We start from the raw sequence: 27,539 nt of genomic DNA on the forward strand, positions 1-27,539 counted from the left end.
GGGTCCAAAATTACTTCCTTAAAAGATTCCTTGGTCTAAGCAAATTTTAAAAATGGGGAAAACTTAAAACTCTCACTAGAGCTTCCCAAACCTCAACTTAAGCTTAACAGCCTTCTCTTACTGGTCTTCTTCCCTCATTCTATGCTCCTTTATTACCTGCTGCCCCTACTCCTTTTCTGTCCTGTTCCCCTTCTCTTATGACCAGCTAGAAAGCCAGAAAGCTCAATTACATCTTAAACTCCCTTCATAATAGGGAAATGCCCTTATGGCAAAACTTTCCAAATCCTAAACAAGACAAGGAAAAATTCAGATGAAGATTTAGAATAATTTCGGGAACACACATTCTATGATTCTCACATCTGAGTCAATTATTTCATATGTTAGTGGAAATCTCAGATTCAGATGCAAAAAAGAAAAGCACAAAATTGAAAGGTAGGCTGAGAAGGTCCTGAGGATGACTTAAATGGATCCCAAACTGCATATGAACACAGAAGGGTTTAGAAAAAATATACATGTTTGGCATGGTATTTTAGCTGTTACCTTAATTGTTTCCTATGAAAATAGACTGGACTTGAATTCAGGCTATAAACAAATAGTTCACTGGAGACTTTAAATAGGCTCTTTGGAAACTTTAGGCATACAGGAGTAGATCAGAAGCAGATGTGATTCCAGCTCTCTCCTAACTTTTCATGAATGATTGTGAGTCAGAAATAGGGAATGTAATACATAGCAAATTTGTCTTAAACATTTTTTACCGAAAGAAATACCATTGTGCTGAATGGCTGTATTGAAACATAAGGGGATATGGAGGGATTTGAGTCTAAAACTAGGATGGAGTCTTGTAAATCATGCTTTGAAGCTTGGATTTCACCATGTACTAGAGTCAAACTTTTGAAGATGTTTACGTTGTAGCTGTTTTAAATGTGACATGTAAGACATAATCAGATTTAAGAATTAGAAAATTTTCTTTTGAGGTAGCATTAAAGATTGAAAGAGTACAAGACTAGACTCACTGAGCAAGTAGTCTGTGTGACTTAGAAACATTCTCTCTAAATTCAAAACATTTCCATCTCATATATCAAAACTGCTGTCTCTTCATAAAGTCAACCCATCTCATATGTAACCAATAGAAATGTTTTACAGGTGAACACTTGACCATATTAACTACTCTCAAAAATTTTTCGCAACTTGCTAGTTCTTAAATTAAAACTTCTAATACTTTACAAGATTTTTCATCCATCTTGCTCAACAAAGTTCACCCACTCGTACTATACATCTTTTAGGGATGTATGTAATATGTAGCACATACACAAACTATATATCATACATATAACCATACACCTGCCAGTTTTGCCTGCCTCCTGTATAGCACGCCCTTTGTTCTACCTTGTTAAACCTCTATTTTGCAGTTTCACAACTGCCTTAGCACGACTGGTCTTCCCAATTCTGTGCCTCTATGATATTTTCTCTACTAAACTTTACTTTTTCAATCTCTAACGGTCAAAATCCAATTCAGCCTTTAAGACCACAGTCAAAAATTACTTTTCAAATTTTGCTTCCCCAAAACTCCTAGTGATAATAAATTGTTATTCTATTATTTTTGGGGTAGTTATATTGTGACACTGTGAGTTCTGAAGGACATAAACACTTTTTCGTGTATCTGTATAAACTCCAGGGCCTAAAATCAGGTAAATATACAGTAAACTTCAATGAATGTATGAATAAAGAGTAAACGGATAGATTGACTGATGCATAATCATTTGTATAAAGTTTCCCTTCTTCCCTTCATTAGATGATAAGTAAATGATTCTCTGAGCAAATGTTTTACTTCCTATGTAATGACTTCCTCACAATACACAGTACAAGTCTAGCAACACAGTGAGTAATCAATACCCACTGTTGACTGTTGAAGTAAAATAAATTTACAAAACAAGCCAGGCTTGTTTCTAGTAATGTAACTCCCCTTGGTGATTTTTGGCATGCTAAGTGAAATCACCACAGGAAAGTTTAAGAATGATATGCTGAATATTCCAAGTGAATGTTGTACTTTCAGATATAGCACCATTGACTGCACTTGTTAGCGATATTGAAAATTAAGTAAGTCTCAAAAGTGAGAAAGTTCTGGCTGGCATTAATGATTCAGCTATTTGTCTCTTTCCCTTTAGGACCAAGTGCACTGATATCATTACACTGAATTAAATGAAACTATACAGTTAGAAATGACTGTCTTCAAATGCATTATAAAAAGGAGTTCTGGTTTATAATTAGTAAGAATAATATGATGTAGGAGAGAAGTATACAGGCCTCCTGAAACAGCTTCCACTAATATTGCTGAAGTCAGGAAATTATTATTTTCCATATATTTAGTGGTTATTTTATTTCATCCTCCTATGATTACTTTGGCCATGTTAAATAATACTATTCTGAACTTGAGTTGTAACATAACTAGAGTATTATATAATATACATATATAATATTAATACACACACAAAGCACATAGATGTATATTCACATGCATAGTATATATATATGTATGCATATGTGTGATATTGGCATATATATAGGATCTTAATAATTGTTACATACTGAGATTCACTTAAGGAGTAAGCTATGATTCAAAAAATATGCTGTATTAAATGTATTACATGTAAAAAGCATTATTTAATACGAGAATATATTATGTTTCATTCCATGATTATTTATTGAGAAAGGAATGAAAATATTGAAATTTCAAGAAACTGCTCAAGTTTATAAATTGTTAAATATATGCAAAGCACTAAAATATTAACTATGTGCCAAACACTTAGAAATATATTAGATCACCATTAAAGAGCCTATTTTTCCCTAGAAAAACAAAATAATCTTAACCTGAATATGAATACTTGTATACTACATTTGGATTTACTATTTCTTTTTTTTTTTGCGGTATGCGGGCCTCTCACTGTTGTAGCCTCTCCCGTTGCGGAGCACAGGCTGTGGACACGCAGGCTCAGTGGCCACGGCTCACGGGCCCAGCCGTTTTGCGGCATGTGGGATCTTCCCGGACCGGGGCACGAACCCGTGTCCGCTGCATCAGCAGGTGGACTCTCAACCACTGCGCCACCAGGGAAGCCCTGGATTTACTATTTCAATTTAAAAAGAAATCCTTATTTCCTTAAGGTATGGCTTTCTTTTTCTCCAATGTTTTTTCTATTTGAAATATTAATTCTGATATAGAAGAGCTCCTTTCTCTCCTGACAAATACCAATTATTGAGTTAATCTAAATAAAAAATAGGACATCCTCCACCAAATTATAATATAAAAGCACATATATTTCAAATAATAGAAATATTATAAATTTATTTCCCACCTTTCTTCTTCACTCTCTTAATCATAAAAAAATCCATAAATTGTTTTAGTTTGTCTTTCACATTATATTCTCTAAAATACATAGTCTTCTCATTTTCTTATTTTCTACTTTTCTTTCCACTAAAGCGTCAGTCAATGCATCTCATCGGGGAGAGGTGACTGTTTTGTTTGGAAGTAATTCTCCATACTCAAGAATTATGTTAGTAATCACATTCCTAAAGAATGTGTTTCTACTAGCTGTACTGCAATGGGCCCCGGATTTCCAATTTACAAGTTTTAAATTTCCAACTTACAAGTTTACTGTTTACTGTGGTACACAACAAAAAGTAGTTATCATAGAAACTAATTCATTGCATAATACTCTCACCATCAACTAGATTCACAACATCACCTAGTTTTTGGAAATAAAGTAAGAAATAGAACAAGCAAGATTTTATTCTTTCCTTTTTAAAATGGGAAACATGGAAAACAGAGAGTATCAGAGTCACGTAGGGCTCTGACAAATTGAAAATATAAAATCTTTGATTTTCAGTCTTTATCAATCTTATTTAAATAATTGATGATAGGAATATATACAGATGTGTCTATGTAAGTATATATACTGGGACTTGAAGAAAATTATTAATTTGCCTCTGTTCTCTCACTTTCTGTTTTTATTCATATGAAAACAATTCAATATGTTTCATGTAGGTTTTCATCCTGCAATAATGAATAGATTTTAGATATACTTCTGGATTAACTGGCCCATAAAGGGATCAGGGTGACCATGGACAGTCAGCAGTAAAAGGAAATAGGCTCATTTAAGTCATATTTCAAAAGGTAGGGAGAGAATTTCCATGAAAATCTGACACCTTGTGCATTTACTTTTCTGTTTTACTTCTCTACCTAGCTCAGGTGAATATGCAAATAAAATTAAGTCAATTGCTAGGATTAAGTCAACTGCACAAGCCACCCTTAATTTACTAAGCAATTCAGGTCAAGGAGGAAAATGAGGCAAAGAGAAGAAAACTTGTTCAAGAGGAAGCACCAAATTTTGAACAAAGGTTATTTGGCTCCAGCATTACTATTGTTAACAGGTATGTTTGACTATATAGAGCAGCCATGGTCTATACTATTACCATGTTTTTGAAATCTCTTCCAGAAAAGGGAGGGAGATAGATTGAGACAGGAGCAGAGCAGCAGCACAATTAAAACTGATCGTGAATTAACACAAAATTAGCAGTGTTTTCAAGACATTGCTATAGGTTTTTAGTCCAACTTTATACAATGAAAGCATACTAAGGAAAATGGAACGATGAGCCACTTCTGGTGAATTTCAGCAGAATAGAAACCATCTTTGCCTAAGATGTGGACTTAGGATATAACAAATGGCACAGTGGTAGTACTCATTTCATTTGGGTAAGTTCCTCTTGAATTTCTTTTCTAAATAATACAGAATTTTATGGTGTACTACCTATTAATAAGAATCTGGCTTTGCCAAACTAAAGCTGCAAGACAGTATAGTCTATAAAGAGTTACAAACTGAAAGCTTCATGTGATGCATTAGAACCTAGGAAGAAGCCAATAAAACACAAATAGTGTAAACAATGCGAACAACCAATTTGTATCTGCCTCGTATCTAGTAATTTATTTCATAACTAATAGTATGAAAATATTTAAATAAAGATCCTAGATAAGTAAGATTTTTATTTTGTGGCCATTTATACAGAGTAATTCCTGAAAATAGAGAAAAACAGGAAATAATGAAGCATTTTGATTTTGTTTAAAACTGGTCAATATGCTTTTTTTTTTTTTTTTTTTTTTTTAATGACTGATATCCTAACATTGTAACACCAGCACAATTCATGACATCACCTCTGGACTGAGACAGCCTTGCTCTGCCTTAGGTTGTATAGCAGTATGTCGAGCTTTTTAGAGCAGATCTTAAAGTCACTCCATTGATCTAATGTGTTGGGTCACCTTCAATTTTATCTGTAAACTGACATCAGTAGTCTGATTTACTATCATTTTAAGATTTAGTTTATGCACTGACTGTAAAACCTTCTGGGGAAAATGTAAGGAAAAGGGAAAGTTATTCCAATATGCTTTAAATAGGGTGGCATGATATTATTTTAAGCTTTACAGTTGTATATGTCTGTGAAACAGCTTGTTTTCTTTCCAATTATCTTTCGTAAAAATGAAATATACTTTTTTTTTTTCATAAAAGGCATGGAAAAAGAACTAACTTTCAAAACACATTTTAAAAATATATTAGATACATTTAACATAACCACAAATCATGTGAAAGTCTCATAAGTTGTACTTTTTCACAAGTAGAAATAAATTTTCACAACTATTTAAAATGAAAATATATCTGAAAGCTGCAATGTTTTGCAAAGGAGGAACAGAACAGTTGTTAATTTATGTATGAGTTATGGAAATAGCCTGTGCCACGATTTGTGCTGTTAACTAAGACATTTTTAATTATTAGGGTAAAATCTCACAAAGTCAAAAGCTGAACAGTTGATCCTATTAAGAACTTATTTTCATTGCTCAGATGGCTGAATTTCTTAATTAGCTTTTACTGGATGAATTAGTGGAAACTGAGGTACACGTGATCAATACAAAAAATTTTATATACCCAGTTTTGGGAGATTTTAAAAAACTGTGAAATTACCTATTTATCATATACATAATGTTAGTTACAATTTATATTTCATTACTGCACTTTAAATGGCCTAATTTTGCAAGACACACCATACACACACTCTTTTTCTTTGTTTTTTCCCAAGACCAAATGATACAATTAGCCTTATGTATTACCACTTCTCAATATTGATAATTATATGACATATATATATACATATTTCACTCACATAGGAAGAACAAATTAGAATACTGGAATAGAAAAGGCTATTAAAATGTAAGTCTTCAATAAAATTTAGCTATTATTACTGATACCATTACTTTTTGGTTTTACACTGGAAATAAAGGTTATAAATTCACTCATATTATTTTTGTTTTGGTTAATCATTTAAAAATAGATAATGACTGCAATGTTTAAATGATATTCTATTTCTAAACAAAGAAATAAAAGAAGGTACATAAGTGTTGAAGTGGATGATTTTATAAATATTTATTACAGGTATATGAATAAACTTTAACTTTGAGTAGCTTTTAAAATGCTCCTTTCTACTAGTCCAGTTCAATTTTATTAAGTCATTCCTGAGATAAAATGAGGATCTTAGTCAATTGTATATGAGGCTTGATGTTAAAAATGTTAAATTACATTTCTGTCTGACAATAGACAAGTTATATTACCTAATTGCATTATCAGAAAGACAGCTGACTTCTCTTTTTTGTAATAAGGGGTATTAACCCTCTTCTAGTGAATAGCAGGCCTTGTGTAAGATGTTCTGTCGAATAAATGGAAAAGAAAAAAAAATCTATGAGATATTGGATCGCATTCATTTTATCACTTAGTAAATGGTAAACAATTTATAAACAATATATCAGACAGTAGTTTTATTAAACATATAAATAAAACCTGTAAATCTATATTTCCCAAGAAAAAGCTACACATTTCATTTATAATGTATATTATTTTTCTAATATCTTATATATACACTATTTTTTATATATCTCACAGTGAATACCTACAACCAAAATGTGCATTCCTTAAACTTGGCACTGTGCACAGAGGTCCCTTCCGGAGCATGCATTTGACAGCAGGATGGTTTACTCTCACATGGTGCTCAAGGTTCTACTGTGGTTTCATCATGATGCTTATTACATGAGACCTGCTCACCAATGGCAGAGTCATTTTATTTCCTTACTATTACTGGGTTTCAATGGGTTATTTTTCCCATTGAGTCTTCTTTAAATTATGTTAAATTCAATTAGTTTTGTTTACCAAATATCACTTTTTACATTAATCACATTTACTACTGAATGCCTCAATGGATAGCCTTTTATTCATTATTAAGGACAGCCTTTTATTCAGCATTAAGACTGGGAGCTACAAACTCCTGTGATATTATTATCATAACAGTATCTCTAGCAACGATACTTCTACCCAGTAATGATCCTGAGATATATAATAAAAATGTACTGCACATTTTTAAAAAAATTGTCTTCAGTTCTGAAGATGGCTTCTACAACTGCTCATTTATAAGCATAAAGTAAAACCTGTAATTTATGGAAATTCTCATTTCCTAATAAAATCTATATATACAGATACAACTATATTAATTTACTCAGGTAATAGATTTCATGGGACCAAATTAAGAACATGTTCCCACAGATCAGGAAAGAACGTACCATTTTAAGTTAGCTTTGAGAACTAAATGTGATAATGCATAAAACGTTTTTAGCATGGGACCAGGCACATATTAGTCAACAAGTATTACTTCTGTGCTGTTTTGATAGAAGATAGCTATTACAGCTAATGTTTAATAAAGACAATTTCTAACTTTAAACTGAAGGATTTACATAACATAAGGGAAATGTTATTCTTGGATTAAAATTCCAGATTTTAAATGGGATTTAATAGGATGCAGCCTGGATATAGTGAGCATTCTTTAGCACTTCAAAATAATGGCTAATACTTATTTGGTGCTTACTGTATGCTAGGTACTGTTTCGTGTGCTTTGCACATGACCTAATCTCAACAACATGCTTAAGAGATAAGTATTACTAACTAATTACAGGTGAGGATACTGAAGCACAAAGCTATTAAATAACTTCACCTATAGATTACTAAGTGGCAAGGCTGTTTTTGCACCCAGGCACCTAGTTTGTTCACCTTGTTTCTCTTTATTATTATAACATTGATAATAGGGAGATTACTTTGAAATTTCCCTGTAACAGTTTCATTACATTGTCATTATTATCTTTCTATCTTGGGATTAACACTTTGTAGGGGGACTTGCTTTGCCTTTTCTCCAGCTGTGCCACTCCGCTGAAGGAAAAGATTTTGGTAACCAAGAAGAATTATCTGCGTAGAATCTGTATCCACTATTCCCTGCTCTAGATCACACTAGACTACCTGTCTCCAGGGCCTTATGTGCCTCTTACTTAAGTCCATCTCTTTGGGCAGACTGGTATGCATACCTGTAGACCTGAAGGGTAGCCAAGATTTAGGGAAGGTGAAGGGTGTTTGGAAACGTGGGCTGGAATGTCCACCAATGTGCACAAAGCCCCTTGTGGTATAGAGAGGAAATGGCCAGGCTGACAATCAGGGTAGGGGCCTGAAGTCAGCTTCCTCCAGACTCCATGATTTTGTATCAAACTTCAAGGAGTATAAAAATTCCAAATTCCAGTATATGTATAACTGAATCACTTTGCTATACACCTGAAACTAACACAACATTGTTAATCAACTATGCTCCAATATAAAATAAAAATTTATAAAAAAGAAAGAAAATAGTAGATATGACTTGAAGATATGGTAGATGGGAATCATAATGAAATATAAATGGAATACAATGGAGCAGAAAAATGAAATATTGAAAACACATGTAATGATTAAAAACAGAAAAGCCTGTAATAAAGTAAAATCTTAAAAAACTTAAAAAATAAAGAAAAAATAAAAATATGTTTATCAATATTTAAGAAAAAAATTCCAAATTCACAACTGATTTCTCAGGACTTATAAAGAGATATTTATCAAATTGAAGAATAGAAGTTCATTAGCTTAGTTTAAAACTTTTAAGTATTTACACATGATAATGGACACATGGACCAATAAATATGTTCTTTTCCCAGACTCACAAATACTAGGGGAGGGCCTGATTTTCAAGCATGCAGTTATATTTCATGTACAATATCTCATAACAGGATTTGATTGTTACTTCATATTCTTTACCTACTAGGTATAAGAAAGACTTATTTTCTCTGCATTGAATATTAATATAATTAATGCTTTAAGAGAGAGTATAGCACATGATAGAAATTTACTTCATGATGTTTATTGAATAACTGGTAGACTATTTTTAGAGACATTAAAACAATTCTCTCACATTGTCTCATTTATCATCAGAATATCCATGAGTTCAGATAGTCATATAAAAAATAGAAAAGAGGACAACTCACTCTGGATGACATTCAGAATCAATGTTAGAAATCTCTAGACACTCAGATTTTTAGTTAATATTGCCTAACTTAATTCTAATGTCTTTTCTGTCTTTAAACTGAGATTGCCTTAATTTTATCATGGGAAAAAGTGGTGTCAGTAGAAAAACATGAATGTGAATAATACTTGGTATTAGGAAATTATTAATATTCAGTCAATGCCATACAGAAAATTGAGCTTTTTCTGGTTAAAGACACTAAAAAATTAAATGTCAACAGCTACTTTCTAAGACAGCACTATCTTTCTAGGCTATTTTCATATACATCCAATGACCATTCCTTAATTATAAGGCATTATACTTTTTTACTATGCTTTAAGTATATCACACCTGATCTTTGATAATGCAACTTCTAATTATTCTAATATGATAAAATAATGAAATTTAAAAGTTAATTCCCATGGCACCTTGATTTTATTCCTCTAGTGCTTAGCAACATTCTAGGAAATGAGCTTTGCAAATATTGTTTAAAAAACACTTTTTTCCCAACTTCTTTCCTACAATGTATTCTCCATTCTCCAATCAAGGATAGGAAAGGCTTTAGTCAATTTAATTCGGGGTCCACGGAGATACCCCTATTGAAGAACAGAAGGTGTACGGCTGAAATGGTTTGGTGGGCCTGACAACAAAGAACGCTAGGTGGATCTTGAGAAATTTAAATTAAATTTTAAATGTTTGAGAAGGAATCACAGTCCCTTGGAGTTATGGCAGCACACTAATGAGATCAATGGAAACGCTAATTCCTCAACTAAACAACTGTGCATTAAATAGCTATCCCAGACTGCATCTGTGTTCATTCACCTCTTCATTTATTTAATAAGTATTTTATCAAGTGCCCACTATATTCCAGGCAATGTACTAATGCAAAATACACAAAATAAAATTTGAACCCTTACAGAGTTTCAAAAACGAAAATGTGCTATTTATCAAATAAATACTCAAATAATTATATAATCTCATAATTTGATAAATGTTGCAAAAGGAACAATTTTGCTAAAAAAGAAAATTAAGAGACAGATGGTTGCCTTTTTGAGGAAGTGATACTCTAGATATAAATGGTAAGGAGTATTCAGGTAAAGAAAGAGGAAGGAACACTTCAGGCCAAGGAACAGTATGCAGAGGCAGTGAGATGGGAAACATGCTGGCATATCTCCATATGCCAACAGCTATTTGCATTGTTTCCATGAAATCATCATTACAAAACTAGGCTTGTGCCATGCCAGATTAGACATTTTTAGTCTACAAAAAAACTCAAATAAGTATTATTGATTCAGGCATCAAAATTAAATTATGGTCCTTAAACATGTAATAAATAGCACTGTGTACGCTGCCCATAACTATCACCAGGTTCTTTCTATGTGTGCTAAAAACTTAAAGATTAAGGGATACTATTTATTGATACTATGCTATTTATTATTCTAGCAAATTTAAATAACAAAATCTAAACTTCATTTCATGGGTGTAATCATACTGAAATGAAAGAACACGGTAGGATTTGTGTGTCCTTCAACAAGCATTTGCTGAGCGTCTTATGTGTTTGGTGATGGGAATAAAGACTAGTAAAATGATCTTCATTGAATTGAGAGGAAGAGAGGTAAGGTATGCCAACAAATGAGTCTGAAGGAGAAGGGAAGTGTGAAAGGACATATAAGGTAGTAGCTTGAGCAAAAGCAGGGCAAGAAGGAAGATTACTTTTATTTTTAAGACTGGACCAGCCTGCATATGTTTTAGGATGAAAGAAAGCTAGTGAAGTGGAGAGACTGAAGGTACTAGAGAGATGGCAAAAACCTGAGGGGTGGAGGCCCAAGAGAAGGAAAAAATGACTGAATAAAAGCAGATGTGGAAACGAAAGTTTTGAAAAGGTAAAATTCGCACGTAAGTTTTAAAATAATAAAATGAAATAATAAAAATGTTCAGAGATGGTTTGTGATAGTAAATACCTACCCCATCAAAGTTAAGGTCATGTTCTGAAAATTCAAGGCCAGCATAGTCTATCTTACTCAGTTTGTGTCCTCACTGAATAAATGAGAAATGAGGAATAGAGAATTCTAGATTTGAGTAGACTGGTTCAAGTTAAAACAAAATTACATTTCTTCCTCTTTATAGCTTTGGTTTACATCTCCTAAGTCGGTTATTATTACTATCATTAATATTACTATTATTATCTGGAAGAGCATTAATTAAATTTTGCAGTTTTGTTTTTTAATTTTATAATGAGCCCTAAAATTATGACTAAAGAAATGTTAATGCTAATATTTTGGATTTGTGACAGCTTTTTCTTCTTTTAACATAAAAGGTAGTTGAAAGCATATACAATATTTCTCTACATGCATCAGCAAAACCATTTATATACTGGATATTGTGAGGTTTTGCTTTATGCATAAAAAGTTCAGAGTAAACTTGATACACTGTTAATATTTAAATATGTGTTTGTGCCATCCACATGTCAACTTGCATTGCACATAGTAAACAGCAAATAAACACAGGTTGAATTGAAGGGTACCCATTTTTTACTTTTATTTTTGCATGATCTCTTAATATTTCTTTTATTTTTCTTGGGTATTTTTCTTTGAATTTTTACAGTTTCAGGTTTTTAAAACTTAAATTATGTGGAAAGAAATGTAGTTAACTGGTAAATATAAAGCCTGAGAATAATGGTGTCAAATATTATCAAACACCAGTATTATACTCATTAATCAGGCAAGTACAATATTTATTCATGTATACTAGAATGTATTTAATGTACATAATTATTTTTATGATAAACCTTTGCTACAGGAGTTTTTTCCAATACTAATAATTTAAGTCATGTCTCCAGTCTTTGAGAGTTTTCACAGTATTTGGGAAAAAAAAACAACCTATATAAATATAAAAACAGGTAAAATGGTTTTGGTTCTAATCATTATATTTTCTTATTTTTGTTTCAAAATTTACAGACATTTGTGTCATACTTAATCATCTTTTGCCTTTTTCTCCAGTAACTGCCCCCCTCTAATTGGCACCTTGGTAACAGTGGTCCAAAGTGTCCAAATTCTTATCCCTCTGCTACTGAATAAAGACCTGCTGGGGAATTGTTTTTATCAAATTGATTTTACGCCCAAATGAAGGATGAACTCCCCCCAACCCCCCTTCCATCCTAAAAGAATTCTAAGCCTAAAATTACCGAACAAATTAAAATGGGTATATGCTATTTGAGGTTTGGGGGTGTTTTTTTTGGTTTTTTTCTGATACTCTGACATGCTATACCATTTTTTTAATGTAAAAATCTCTGAAATTTTTCATAGATGTTTAGGAATGTCAAGGAACATTCCTTTTAAATGTTTGATAGGGCACTGCTGATTACCCCAGGCCATCTATTTCTCAGCACTAGGACCACAGAAGCTAATACCACAATTGGTTTCTTTTCTGCTTTTGGATTCAGTGCTCAGCAGCAAGCATACACACTCATTCGCCTTCTCCCTTGTTAAGCAACTGCCCACTACTCTGCAAAATCACAGAGATGAGAAGGTAGTTTTAGTTGTGCACACTGGAATGTTTGTGACTCAAGCTAGCGTCTTGTGTTGGACACTTGTAAACACTCTATTTTTCCCTGATCTCAGAAAGGAGTCTTGGTCTTCTATTTGATTTCTACTGTGTTTGCTCTTGAGGCAGAGAGAATACAATGAACAGCAGCTTGGCTTTTCTGAGTTTGTCTAGTGATGGAAAAAATAAGAATGTAGATCCTTACACAGTTCAATAGTATTTCCTGTTGATGATACAGAGCTCTTGTTCAGAGGGAACTCATTCAAAGAATGGAATCTTAAGATAAAGAAGAAAGAAGCACAGGAAATAAAGGAGATAACAGCACCCCCAGACGTAAATAGTCAGTGATCTGAAAAGCTGAGAAACACCTTTAGGCTTGTTGTGATCTATGACCTTATGACATTGAGTTTATGGACTCAATTTTTAATTGTTATCAAAATGTATACCAGAATGAGGGAAACATTTTTATGGATAAGATAATTATGCTTTATTTAAAATAGACCCCAAAAGAGATATCTATAACAAAAATTTAATTATATTGAAAAGATACAGGAAATGCCTTTTCAGTTTTCAGTTAATTGCTTATTATTCTTTTGATAACTTTGCTATCTGATAGATATGTACCACATGTTACCAGGTTGCTAATTTGTTGAACTGGAAAAGAATTCTATGATAAGTAGAACTCAGAATTAAGTTTATAATTTATTTTACTTACAGATAGGACATTTTACTTACTGCTACTTGAGCTTTGATTCAATGGTGAAATTCAAACAATGTATGATACATTTTTCATTATAAAACTTTTCCTATGTAGTATCTTACAGTGAGGTGTGAAATAGTATACATACTTCTTGATTTCTTTGTGCTAAGAAGTTTTAACTTTGTGGGACTGATTCACATTTATAAATGATATATAAAATGAAAAATATCTGCCCATGTTTCAGAAGTGCTAACATAAGTAGTGGTCTACTGCCCAATGTTTTTATAACAAGCAATGTTACATGTTTTGTAATGAGCCATGCAGATGTAACAAAATCCAGAGATTCAGTGGATCTTGAAATTTAAATAAAAATTTTAAAAATGTTTAAAAACCTTCAGCACAAATTCTTCAAGGATATACAAGTTTGGTTTCTTCACTACAACTAGGAAAAGACCACTTGGACAAATAATGAATTTTACTGACTTTGTCAGGTCAAGTACCAAACCCAAACTTATACAGAGGTATAGTAAGAACACTGGCTGAGAGTTCATTCTGTGTTATACTATACTAAATGTAATTGCTTCTTACGCAGTATTTCTCAATAGTGGCATCTTCAAAGCATTGTTATTTAGAGAATTATGTTAGGACAACATTAAATAAACATTTCACTTGTTCACATTACACAAAGTAGTTTATAAAAATGTTCAAAATATGTTCCTATCTTTAAAGCAGCTTGTGATCTCCTGGTAGGAAAAGTAGTTTTGCATGAAGATATCCGGAAGCATCATTTTTGGCAGAAGTAATAATGTCAGCAAAAGTATAGAGACAGGAAATGTAATGACAGGTTTTGGTGTAGGTTGTGGCTCAATCTACAATGTGTACATTGGTGTAGCTGCAGAGGAGCCTTTAAATGGTTTCTAAAGGACAGTTACGGAGCTCCTTGGCATACTGGCATACTGAGAATCTGAAATGTGTTCTTCAAACAGTAAGAACCAATAGAACTTTCAAAGCAAAGAAATGGCATGACAAGACTTGAATCTTTGAAAGATTATTCCATCAGAAAGATTGACATATTGGAGAATAGAGGAAGATAAACCAGACTGGAGATGTTATTCCAGTGAAAGATGCCTTGAACCAGTGCTGGGTGAATGTTATTTGCAAGGCTGGTTTGAAAATGAGAGGGATCATTTGTCCAAGAATGTTCCTTTGCTTGAAGCCCTTTCCAGTCTACCCAAGTAGAATTGTCTCCTCCTCATTTTAACTCCACTGGATCTTTTACACACAGCAGAGGGGGAAGGGAAAAGAATGCTATTTACAAAATATCTCTGGCATTTCACAGACGTGCATTTTATTTCTTCAAAAATTTGGCAATGCCCCAAAGCATTTTTAATTGACTTCTTGCTGCCATGTGTTTCTTGGTTTCAGTTAATACGTAAAGAGAATAAGAAAAAGATCAACTCAGTAGACTTAAACTGGGGAAGGGCAAGAACCGCAGGTTAAAATGTTTTATTAAATATATAAAATGTTTAAAATATTAGGCATAAATTAAAACAAAAATATGACACTTTTTTCATCTATTCCACTGGGTGTAGAATAAGGAGTTTCATAATACACTGTACTGGCTACAGTGTGGAGAGACAGACATCCTAATACATTTTGTTTAGAGTACTAATTGGAACCATCCCTGTGGAGGGCAATTCAGCAGTAAAACCAACATTTTAAATGCACATTCTCACTGACCTAGCAACTCTACTTCTAGATCTACTCACACTTATGTAAAATTGCATATATAAGAATTTTCATTACATATTTATTAGTATTTGCATATAAAATAAATTGACAAATAATTTTAAGACAAGAATTATTTATATAAATTATGGTATATCTTTATTACAGAGTAAAGTATTCAAAAATTATATACTTTTTTGAATTGTAATGTAGACAACCAAAATTATTTTAAGAAAAAAAAGATATACTGTAACAATTTCATAAAGGATGTACATACAAAATCCTGTTGAGGACGGCTACTTCTGAGAGGAACTAGAAGACATTTTAGGGCTTTTACTATATTCTTTTTATACTGCTCATTGTCAATTCCGCCATGTTAGGAAAAAAAGAGATGACAACAACAGTGTTCACTCTCCAGATTCTGACTTGTGAGAGCTGCTTTACCATGCAGTGGCCAGGCTGATAACACACCCAATGGAGCTGATCATTTGTATTCTATCATAAAGTATCTCAGGATCATATTTAAAGTAATTCTTGGATAGCACTCCACTCTTCATCAATGAAGGACTAGAAAAAACTGTAAGTATTTGTTGTTACTGGAAAGTAATTCCTCTACAAAACAATGTCTTTTTAAGTTAATCCTTAATATGATGTTTCTATTATTTTTACCTAGGGAAAAAAGATTAATAAGAAGATGTATCTATTTGCATTTGTGTTTTCTTTTTTCCTCTTGAAAAACTTGAATTACCCTAGTGTGTTTGTTTGAAATGAAAGGATAAAAGAACCTAATGATAGAGTAATTTCTTCAGATAAAAAAGAAATTGATCTCAGACCATTTATCTAAACATTGGCTAAAGGCAAACACTAACCAAGTAAAGATTAACATTTGGAAAAGGTAGTTAATTTGAAAATAAATCAAGATAGTTGTCAACTTTTAAGCATCTATTAAAGTTGTAATATGTAGGAGACATCTGATCATGCAGAATATCTGAGGAGAAAAATAAGAATGAGAACAAGAACACAATCATTTCTTTCTTCTAAATTAGTATTAATCAGAACAACTATATAATATATTTTAATAGATGGCATTTCGATATTCAGTCTGGGAAAATCAACCATGTATTTATATCCAAAGCCTATTATCTTATACGACAACTACATGTAAAAAAGATAAAGAGACACTTTTGTTTCAGGTGAAATATCAACTCCAGGAATTTTAAAAAGTATCTCATGATATGAATACTTACTTAATCACATCCTCATTGAACAGTGTAAAACTGCTTTCTATCAGCTCCCTCTCCTGTCTGCTTTGTAGCTTTCTCCACCTTTCTTTTTCTCTCTGTCTCCAATATTTCCAGACCCAGCATAGTCTTACCACACTTTTTTGAAAGAGACTATTTTTTGTGAGATTTGTTTCTTCCATTTTTTTCTAATGTATCAAATCTTCTGCAATAATAAAATGATATATATATATTGGAGGAAGTTGTTGATTGGTTGTACAGATACAAAGCATATACATATTTAAAGCAGCATATTAATCATAAAAGTATGTTGATAATAACTCTTATTGTCAGAGTAGCCAAGCCGAAAAAGGTAATATATCGAATATTACTTGTAGAAAAACGTATCTGTAAAATGTTTCAAACTGAAATCTTTTTATTTTTACTATTAAACCCAATGACAATTCACAATTTAAAAGACGTCCGCTATTTGTTTTAATGAATTAGCAGTAAATTAACATTTAATGATTGTAGCATGAGCCACTCTCACAATTTTTTTAATTAACAAGAACATAATAAAAATGGAAGAAGAAAATAATTGGGGGAACTTATTATTTTCAAATGAATATTTCCTATACCATTTTGCAGTCACATGGGATTCAAAAACAATATTTGAAACATGTCCCTCTCCTACCAAAATAGAATCTATGCTCTAAATAATTTTGTAGAGGGACATTAAAGACTTCTTTTTTTTCAGGCAAATCAAAATACAATAAAATAAAAAAGACCCAAATCAAGTAATCTCTTTAAATATGTGTAAGTAAAATTAAGACAATGAAAAGAAAAGAAAGCACCTATGAACAAATTTACAAGATTGTGCCAAGAAATTACATGTGTTTCCTCATACTTGGAAAACTGGAATGATTGTACCCATGTATATTTATACAAAATTCAAATGATTTTTCTGCCTTTAAATATTTCTTGAACCTAAGTAAAAAATGAGATTTTTGTAAGTAACTAGACCTAAAGATATAAAGAAAATGATTTTGCCTCCTGAATCTACAGTCTCATTTCCTTCTTAAAAAAAAAAAAAAAAGTGAGGTAGTAGTCAGTATCATTCTTTTACAGGAAAAGAAATGAAATCTTAGAAAGGTTACCGTTTTGCTCAGGGAACCAAAAGGAAGCTGTTGAGCCAGAATCAAGCATGGGTGTAACAAGTCCATGTTCTTTCCATGGCCTCCCGATATGCCAGGAACATGATCTCTTGTCTCATTATCTCTGTTTGGTGGAATCTATCCTAAACTCACCTGTCCACACCTACAATTCTGTTTCAATATTCCTCTTCATCAAAACCTCACATCGCACACAGCCAATGAATTATAGTTGATCAAAACCGAAAAGAAATCCTTTACTTTCATTGATTTCACCTCCCTTGCTTGAGAGATTAATAAACTGAGGAAGTGACTTGTCCACGTCACAGCAAGGCAAAAAACTGGGGCTGAACCTCATCATTTTTTTTTTTAATATTGGCTATATTCCCTGTGTTGTACAATATATCCTTGTAGCTTATTTTATTTATTTATTTAATTATTTATTTTTGGCTGCGTTTGGTCTTCATTGCTGCACATGGGCTTTCTCTAGTTGCAGTGAGTGGGGGCTACTCTTTGTTGCGGTGCACAGGCTTCTCACTGTGGTGGCTTCTCTTGTTGCGAAGCCAGGGCGTGGGCTTCAGTAGTTGTGCCTTGTGGGTTCTAGAGCGCAGGCTCAGCAGTTGTGGCGCACGGGCTTAGCTGCTCCCCGTCATATGGAATCTTCCCAGACCAGGGCTTGAACCCGTGCCCCCTGCATTGGCAGGTGGATTCTTAACCACTGCACCACCAGGGAAGCCCTGAACCTCATCTAATCTTAAAATAAATGGTTAACATCTCGCTTTCAACAAAATCCCAATTCTTCAATTGTCTCCCAGAATCCTTTACATTTCCTCATTTGACATATATTAACTTTTTTGCATTACAAAGAGTTCTTTCTTTATATTAATTAACCTTTCTACTTCCTTCCAAACATCCACCTCATTTCTGCCTCTCTTCTCACCAACTGAAAAAGAGTCTTTGTCAATCCGTAACTGAAACTTCCTTCAAGTCCTAGTGTTTCTCATTTTATCTGGAAAGTCAGCTTAATCCATCCCCACAAAGACCATTTCTGTTCCTCCAAGGTCCTTAGAATTATATGACCAATATCTCAATAGCTATGCTTACTGGTACATTTTCTTGAGCTTCTTATTAAATTGTGTTGTGACAATTTTCCACCTCTCCATTGTCAGGGATCAAACCTCTTACTTCCTTTGGATCCCCAAAAGTAAGTAGTACTGTAAACACTAATTTTGTGAGAAATACCTGTCCAAACAAATTACTCAGATAAAAAAGAAGATACACAGAATAATCTTTAAAGGATCATGGTCTATACATCTCAATATCACTTTCCACAGTTAGAACAGCATTGCATCTCATATAAAAACAGAATATTTTGGTAGACAGATAATTCAAGCTTATATGTTAGAATAGGAATTGAAGTAAAATCAAAATTTCTTCCCAGACTTATGTTTTTGATGTTTCTAACACTGTCATTTTTTTTTTGTCATTGAAAAGTAGGTTTTTTCTTTTATATTATCACAACTGCATGACATTTACTATCCTAATTTTGCATGTAAGGAAAGGTTAAGTAACGTTTCTAAAATTACACAGCTAACAAATTGTAGAGCCAAGACTTAACCCTAAAATTCAAACACCAAATCCCCTAATCCATACTGCCTCTTTATATTAGATATATTACTATAATTATCAAAGTGATATTTACTACCTGCTCTGTTGCTACTATGACTACTACTATCTGGAAGAGACTGTGTAAACAAAGCTTCACAGCTTCACAGTTAATCCACCCCTGTAAAATAAGTATCACCAGCACCAGCACCATAAATATTCCATACTTAATAACTGAAAGAATTCAAGCTTATTTATAACAACATATAAGAATTGCATATTGTCACAGCATCTAAGCCATGTTCGTTTTACCATAAATTTGTCTATATCATCAAGAGACTAGATGGGTCTAAGATACTAAAGTTAGCACTATAATGAGATGTAGAAAAATAACAACATTCACTTGAAATGGTTAGGTGAATCTTGGAAGAAAAAGTACTTCAAAATAATTTAGGTAGTAGGAAGTAAATACAGCAATTAGCGAAAGAACGCTAGCATGAAATAGTCTATGCGGGAAAGTCTCAGTAGGAGTAAACTAACAGCCGTCTCCAAAAGGAGAAGTATTGAAAATTTACATCTTAGCTGTATATACTATATAACTGCACATTTCACACTGAATTATATTCACCCTATGTGCTTATTTCCTCCACCAGCCCATGAACTACTTATTGCCCTTTATATTCTTACTTAACTATAACTGCCCACTATAGACCATTTGAGTGAGTGAAATAATGTAGAAATTGCTTTCAATGTGAAAATAATTACATTTTTAAAATTTTACTCACTGAGGTATATACCACCAAGACCACATTAGGGAATGAAAAACAAACAAATACAGTCATAAGTTTTCAAACACATTTATGGTAAATTTTCATGAAATCAATTCTGGATCACTTAACTTAAATCTCAAGTAATCACTCTTTCCTACTAAGGTTACTGCTCTTTGAAAATACTGAAAATTTCAAGGTAAGTTGTAGGTGAGTAAATATCTAAAGAGTAAAAATTCAAAGAACATTAAGGACCATTTATTCTTTGAAGTTGGAGAATATATTTTATATTTTCTACTAGGGTTATTTGCAAAGTTTGGTTATATTCATAGGGTAGAAAAAAACCTCAAATTAGCCATTAATCATTTCAGCCAGTCTTTCACCTCATCTTTAGTACATTGACTTGTCACCTTTAAATACTCAGTATTTAAAGGAAAAGAGAGTCTTAAAATATGAAGTCACCCCATAGGGACATACAAAAAGCTCTTGTCTTTGTCTAATACAATGAAAAGTTTGAGAGAAGGCATCTGTAAAAATAATATTATATATATCAGAAACCCAGCAACATATAATTGCCTTTCCACTGAGTTGCACTGTGCCAATTTTACAGTTTATCATGTTCAGCTCTACAGAAGAAAATTTTTAGCATATACTCATTCTAAAATAATTTACATCATGTTATTAAAATTAAGCATAGAGGAACTTTGGTTTAGATACAATGATAACTAAATACTATTACAGGCTCAAATTTGCTCTCTGTTTAATTCCTTTATTATTATAACAGTAAAACTAGAATTTATATAAAAGTTGATATTTGAGTTCTAAAATTCAGAGAAATACTGCCTATTTCTAGAGAACTTCTACTTCAATTTCTGCTTTGCATTTTATTAAATGCTAAAATTGTTATAGACCTAAGGAAGCCCATGATTTAAATTTTATCCTAACTTGTCAATTCACAGGAATATTTTCTCCTCACATTTCTCATTGATTTTCTATTTCGTTTAGTGTCACATTAAACATGTATTACTGAAAAAAGCAACTGCCAATACAGAAAAAAAGTATTAACAAAAGAAATGGATAGTCCTTTATAAATATACAGTGGAAAAAATCAATTACATTTCTTTTCCTACTTGGGTTTTCAGGTTTCTTAACTGAAACTGTCAAAAACCTTCTCCCTTTTGACTTAGCTGCTGAGCGCACACTAAGTTCATTGTGAAAAAGTTCACATCTAGCAATTAAGTCGTCTAGACATTCAGTTTTTCGTTAAGAGAATATGGGTATAACTGTTTCCTCTGAGTTAATATAAGTGGATTTTTAGTTTTCTAGTCTTAAAAGACAATGTTTTACAGATAACCAGTGGCAAAAAAATATTACATATACTTATATCCTAATCTTGACTTGAGTAGGTATCAAAATAATTAAGATTTTTACAGCAAGAAAAACGTATAAACTATAAAAATCTCTGACCTAGACATTAAAGAAAACTGGGTTCTAATTCCATCTTTTCCACCAAATGTTAAACATGTCACTTCACCTCTTTTTATCTTTATTACTCTTCACATTAAATAAGTGAAAATACGAGCTCTGTTAAGGCTCCCCCCAACACTAAATGGTATTGTCACCTCTTTTCTAAGCGTCCTAATAATTTATTTATCAAAAATAACTCATGTGATTTGTGCTTATATTTAATGACATGCTTACTTAAGCATTAGAAACTCTCATTCACTAGCTCACACACTGTCATTAGAATAATGGCACTGAAAGAGGAAGAGTGTCAAATTATGAAGTTTAAGGTATCAATTAATAAAAGATATAACTTTTGAATTTCTTATCTTAAATATACACAAAATTGACAAAATGAATCATCACTAACAAATAGTTTTATTAATTTTTTAACATAAGAGACTATATTAAGCTAGTCTATATCTTTTAGATAAGAATATAAAGAGGAAAGTTTCAAAATAACAAAATAAGACAAAACCTTTCTAGAAAACAAGAATTCTTTTTAAAATTCCTACTGTAACCTGTATTTTCCAATTAATATTCATCTTCATCATCAGGGATTTCATATTATTCTGTCATTTTAGGGGCTATAAAGTACAATAGGATCTTATCAAATACTGTATCATTTAAAACTCAATTCTTGTATAAAACTGAAATGGGAGAACTTAGGATAATTAAAATTAAACTCTTTGTTACCTTACTTTCAGAAAATTTTGTTCTTTAATACATATAAACATTAAATTAAATATATGAGAAAACAAAGATGAAAGTTCATATACTTAAAAGTAAATTTTTCACCAAATAAATGTACCATTTCTCTACTAGTTATCTCCTAAACACAAACTACTGCAACTAGTGAAATATTTGTGAAAATACAATAAGAATCTTACTTATGACTCTAGACAGTATAACTATAATTACCCTATTATGAAATCTCTCTCAATAAGAGCCCATTAATTTTTTTTAGCCTCATGATGAATGTTTCTGCCAATATTATGACTATCAAGAGAAAGAGAATCTCAGTCTACCTTTTATCACCTAACTGATCAGCAAAATTTCTCTTCCTAGACTCCATATGCTATAATTACTTTACTGGATCATAATGGAAAATGAGATGATTTCCTTCTTGAGCATTTAGTAGCTAGAAGAATGATAAGGATCAGATTCTTATTCCCCCTCATAAAATGTTTATGCATATAATTACACTTTTCCAGTCAACAGTCACAAACAAGAGTTTTTGATCACTCAGATGAATGAAATACGTTCATCTTCCTCCTTGCCCCATATACAATTGTTCAAATTTTGGATAACGTTCAAATTAGCCACTTTAACCCTTAAGTAGGTCTATATTTTAGAGTAAAGACACAAACTATAAAGGTATGTTTGTGGGGAAGCTTATACAAATACCTTAATACTTTGTTTCCTATCAAAATTTCAACTTTTTTGGTTTATACAAGTGAATATAAGAAATATTTGGAACCATGACTGGAGTAAGAGTAACTGTGCAAGTTCTACCAGATCTTTTAAGAGAAGTCCACTTGTTAAAAATAAATAAAAAGTGGTATCCACAAGGAAGCAAGTTATTTAGGTCATTATGGATTTTTAAGGGACCACTGAGAAAATGAGAAGAAAAATCAGTTCTGCAACTGTGTTGTTAAATGCATTCAATAAAACATTTTTGGAATTGTTTAAAAATGACAGTGATCACAAGGAATTCCAGCTCAAGAAACGCATGGTAAAATAACATGACCGTACTTTCTAAAGTTTCTCACAAATGAAAAATCTCACACTACTTTATATTAGATTAAGAAGTGGTGGATTCATTGATTTTTTGATTTCCACAAAAAGGACAGAACTTTGATTTATTTTTCAGAATTACTTTATTGCCTATTTCTGGAGTTCCATTTCCCTGTACTAGAGAAAAGAAGAGCTTCCATAGTTTGGCTGACTCTTAAGTCTTATAAGCTCATGTTTCCACTGAAACATTTAAGAAGTCTATAAAGTCAAAAATACAACATGTGATACTCTGTAATATGAAATTAAAGACTGTGTTTTAACTTAAGGGGTTGATAAGGATGAAAATGCTCAATATTTAGCTTATACACATATTTACAGCAGGTAAAACATAAATGAAGTTAAATACATAGTCATATCAAGTTCATGGGAAATAATGTAATACCACCACACGACTTAAAAAAATTTAATATCTTCCTAAAAAGTATATATATAATAAAGCCATTTAAAAAATTATTCTCATATCCACTGTATCAGTGCAACACTACCAAATTTGTTTTATTCATTTTCATGAAAATAATTAACAAAAAAACTGTTCAAAGTATCTGGGAAGAATATAAACTGATAATATTCCATTTATCACAACTTTTCTAATGTTATACACTTGAATATCAAAAAAAATAGTAGAGGAGAAATTAATTGAAAGGGTCTGGGTAGAGATATGAGGTATTGTTCGTAATCCTTTTTAATCCTAAATCTTAAGTGTTACATAGCTTTTATATACTTCATTACTTTTTAAATGCACCAGTCTCTAATGCAGAGCTATTGATCACAAATGCTCAAAAACAGACCTCGCACAGATTCTACCGCTTTGAGCTTCCGACTAGCCTCTTTCCTGCTATAAAGTGCTAAGAAGTTCATGTAACATATAAGCACAGCCTTGTAACACTAATTTAAAATATCTTGTCAGAAATACAAACCTCTCTTACTTTATGTTTGTATCTTCAGTAATAAGAAATGAATAAATCTGAGCTCTTGAAGTCAGAATTTTGAGAAACCAAATTATATAAATGTATGGGTCTATTTAAATTAAGAGAAATAAATTTCTGACCTCTTAGTAAACACATTTTTAAAACATATTTAAAAAGAGAGACAATTCAAAGACTACAGGTAAGTAAAATATGTGTGGTAGGATGGATTCAGCATATCACACTATATTTTAAGCATCTTGGCCTCATCAAATTCCTAAATTAGTTTTTAATGGATGGGGAACAGTAAACTCTGCTATAAAACTTTGTCTTAGCCAATCGAACTTAAATATAGTTAAATCAACTTTAACCTATTACAGCCATCCAGACAAGTTTTCACTTTTTTAAACTGCATAAAATTATATCTTTGTTTTAGCTAGAAGTAAGACAAACTCCCAAAATGACTTGGCTAGCATAGCATGCCCTTACTTTCTCCATCTAGATAGCCCTCTATCCTTTACTGACACCCTCTGGTCCTGATCACTAAGTCAGTTTTGACATTAAACCACACTCCAGCCTCTTCCCTGAAATATAAATATATAAAGAAATATATATTAACCAGACCTGGTCCATTTTTAATAGATAGTGTTACTTAATTGGACACATAAGATTAAACTTTCACAAGAAAATAATTTTAATTATTTTAAAAAATAAACATAGCTTATGTGTACATTCAAGGTGTGATTTTTCATCTTCCTAACTTAATAAAGATTTCAGACCACCTAATAGTTGAAGTATTGCTCACTTTGGGAAACACTAAGGTATTTCAGCAATCTACTTAAAAATCCCATGACTGTAGCTTTTCAGATGTATTTTCAAATGCATCCTCCCATGCATGTGCCTCAGAATTTACAGGCAAAATCTGGCATTTAGTTAATCTATTGGGGTAATGTTCTTTTTTCTAACTTTTGAGAATTCAAACTTTCTATCAGTTGTATATGGAATCAAAGATAAATCAAAATGAACAGTTTTTCCTCCTCATTTTTTAGTTTTCAGAAGTTTTAAATAAGAACAATTTAAAAGCTCAATTTAAAAACACTGGCACTTACATTGTAACAAGCATTTCACTGATTTTTTGTTTTCAAATATGCTTTAATACCATCTCACCACACTCCCGCTAAGTTATTTTTCTATTTTAGTTTTTATGTCACATTTCCTTTTTTAACTTTTAACTTTGAATTTTGTTCTTTGTTTCCTTCACTAGCCTTACTTGGTCTTCGTAACATCTTTTATTTTTTAATCATTTGTTTTATGTAATGTACTGTTGCATAGTCATATTGTTTATTTCCACTTGAATCAAAGGAACCTATACCTGTCAAGTTTGAGACTCAATATACTGGTCCACATAAAACTTGTAATAATTTGAATATGAAGTAGGAAAATATGCCAAGAAACATTTGTGAGTGGCTTAAAACTGATTACAGGCACTTTGAAAATAATTATTACCTAATCATTACTAATTCTTTTATGTTTAGGGTCACGATATTAATCACGATGAACTCTTTTAAGCTTGCTGTGATAGTCATAAGTTATTTTGGCAGTCCTGTTGTAGTTCAACAGTAATCAAAAATACCTCTTAATTTTAAAATTTGATCACTATTTATTTGTTTGTAGTTTTTAATGCTAGTATCGTAATGTACATCTCTTTCTTTCATCCTTATTTCCAGCTAAAATTGAGAATCAAGGTAGAAGTTTGCCATCTCTATATGATTTTATGTTTTAAATTAAGAAAAAAACCTTGATGAACTGAACACAGGTAAGGCACTTCACATACAACAGTTTAAAAGTTTTTTTTTTTTTTTGCTTCCAAACCTGTACTTTAATTAGCACATTGATTACATTTTTCATGACAGAGAGGTTATGAAATGTAAAAATAAAATAATTCTAAAATAAGTAAGGGATTTGTGGCTTTTCAAAATAAAGTTAATTAAAACAACTTAACATTTTTGAGGTTGTACACTATGTTCATATATATGCAAATTAATATCCTCTCCCATTTTTTAATAAAAAAACTCAATAAGGGTGTCTAAACATATTTTTATTATCTTTTAAGAAATCTGTCACATTCCTACACAACACTGAGAAAACACCTCACCATAATGCAAGATACTGTTTTTTCAGTCTCTCGAACTTTGTAGAACTCCACTTATAGAGCATCCCTACTGAATTTAACAAGTTGTTGCACTGCCAAACGCCCAGTTATCTGGGCTCTATTCTCACAAACACACTCCACAGTCAGAAGACATACATCCAGTAGCTGAGAAAGACATCCTGTTTTTTTAACATTTAGTAGAAAAATTCTTACCCTCTCCTCGCATCTGTCACCTTACAGTTTAGCTGTAGGAATTGTTTACTCTCATTCTGGATGACATTATAAGACAACACAAATAGGTTATATTTAGTCTTGCCTCAACTTTTCTGACCTGAAATCCCAGCAGAGAAAAATAACATGTTTGATTAAAAACAACAACAACAAGCAGCTTTATATGACAGTTTTTAAATTCTGGCAACACGGCAAGAAAGGATGGCTTTGCAGAAGCGAGCGTGTCACAAACTGTCAGCGCCTGGGAGACCAAGTGCACAATCACAGACAGCAGTCGCTGGCGAAGGAATGCCAGCCACTTACCAAGCAGACGCCAGACTCCCCTGTCCTTCGTCCGTGACTCTCAATTCCCGTCTCCCATCCTCCTGCCCGTCGGCACAGTTCAAATGGAGCAGTTGCTCGGGTCCTCCCCAGCCTGTGGCAGAAGACAACTGCCGAGTTTTTAATCCTTCAGAGGGAATCCTCCACCTCGCCCGGCAGCTCCCTGAGGAGGGGACCCAGGTAACGCATCCTTCCCGCCGGGCGCTTTCAGTGCACTTTAGAGGCCGCCTCCTCGTAGTCACGCTTTCCAGCTCGGTAGTTGGTTATATTCGGAAGTAGGTGCGGCGCCTCCTGTCGCTAGAGCGTCTGGGCCCCGAGCGTTCCGGCCAATGCGTCAGCGCGGCCCGCGCGCCGCGCCTCTGACTGGCTATGCGGCCCCGCGCGGCCCGCGCACCTCCCCGCCCCGGCCCCCGCCCCACCGCCGCCTGCGCCTCTCCGCCGCCAGGCTTCAGTTAGTGCATCCCGGGGCGTGTAGGTC

At 32.7% G+C, this 27,539-nt stretch overlaps 1 protein-coding gene across 1 annotated transcript in view; it reads right to left on the reverse strand.

Annotated features, from left to right (window-relative positions):
• Window positions 1–27,297, reverse strand: part of CNTN5 (contactin 5) — a 1,393,643-nt gene extending 1,366,346 nt beyond the window's left edge. The window contains exon 1 of the mRNA XM_029208299.1: window positions 27,044–27,297. The gene's annotated coding sequence lies outside the window, so the exon portion shown is untranslated. The remainder of the gene's footprint in view (window positions 1–27,043) is intronic.
• Window positions 27,298–27,539: the final 242 nt, after the last annotated feature.

Source organism: Monodon monoceros, unplaced genomic scaffold, assembly GCF_005190385.1.
Source record: "Monodon monoceros isolate NGI ecotype Baffin Bay Population unplaced genomic scaffold, NGI_Narwhal_1 Super_Scaffold_7, whole genome shotgun sequence".
Classification (NCBI taxonomy): domain Eukaryota; kingdom Metazoa; phylum Chordata; class Mammalia; order Artiodactyla; family Monodontidae; genus Monodon; species Monodon monoceros.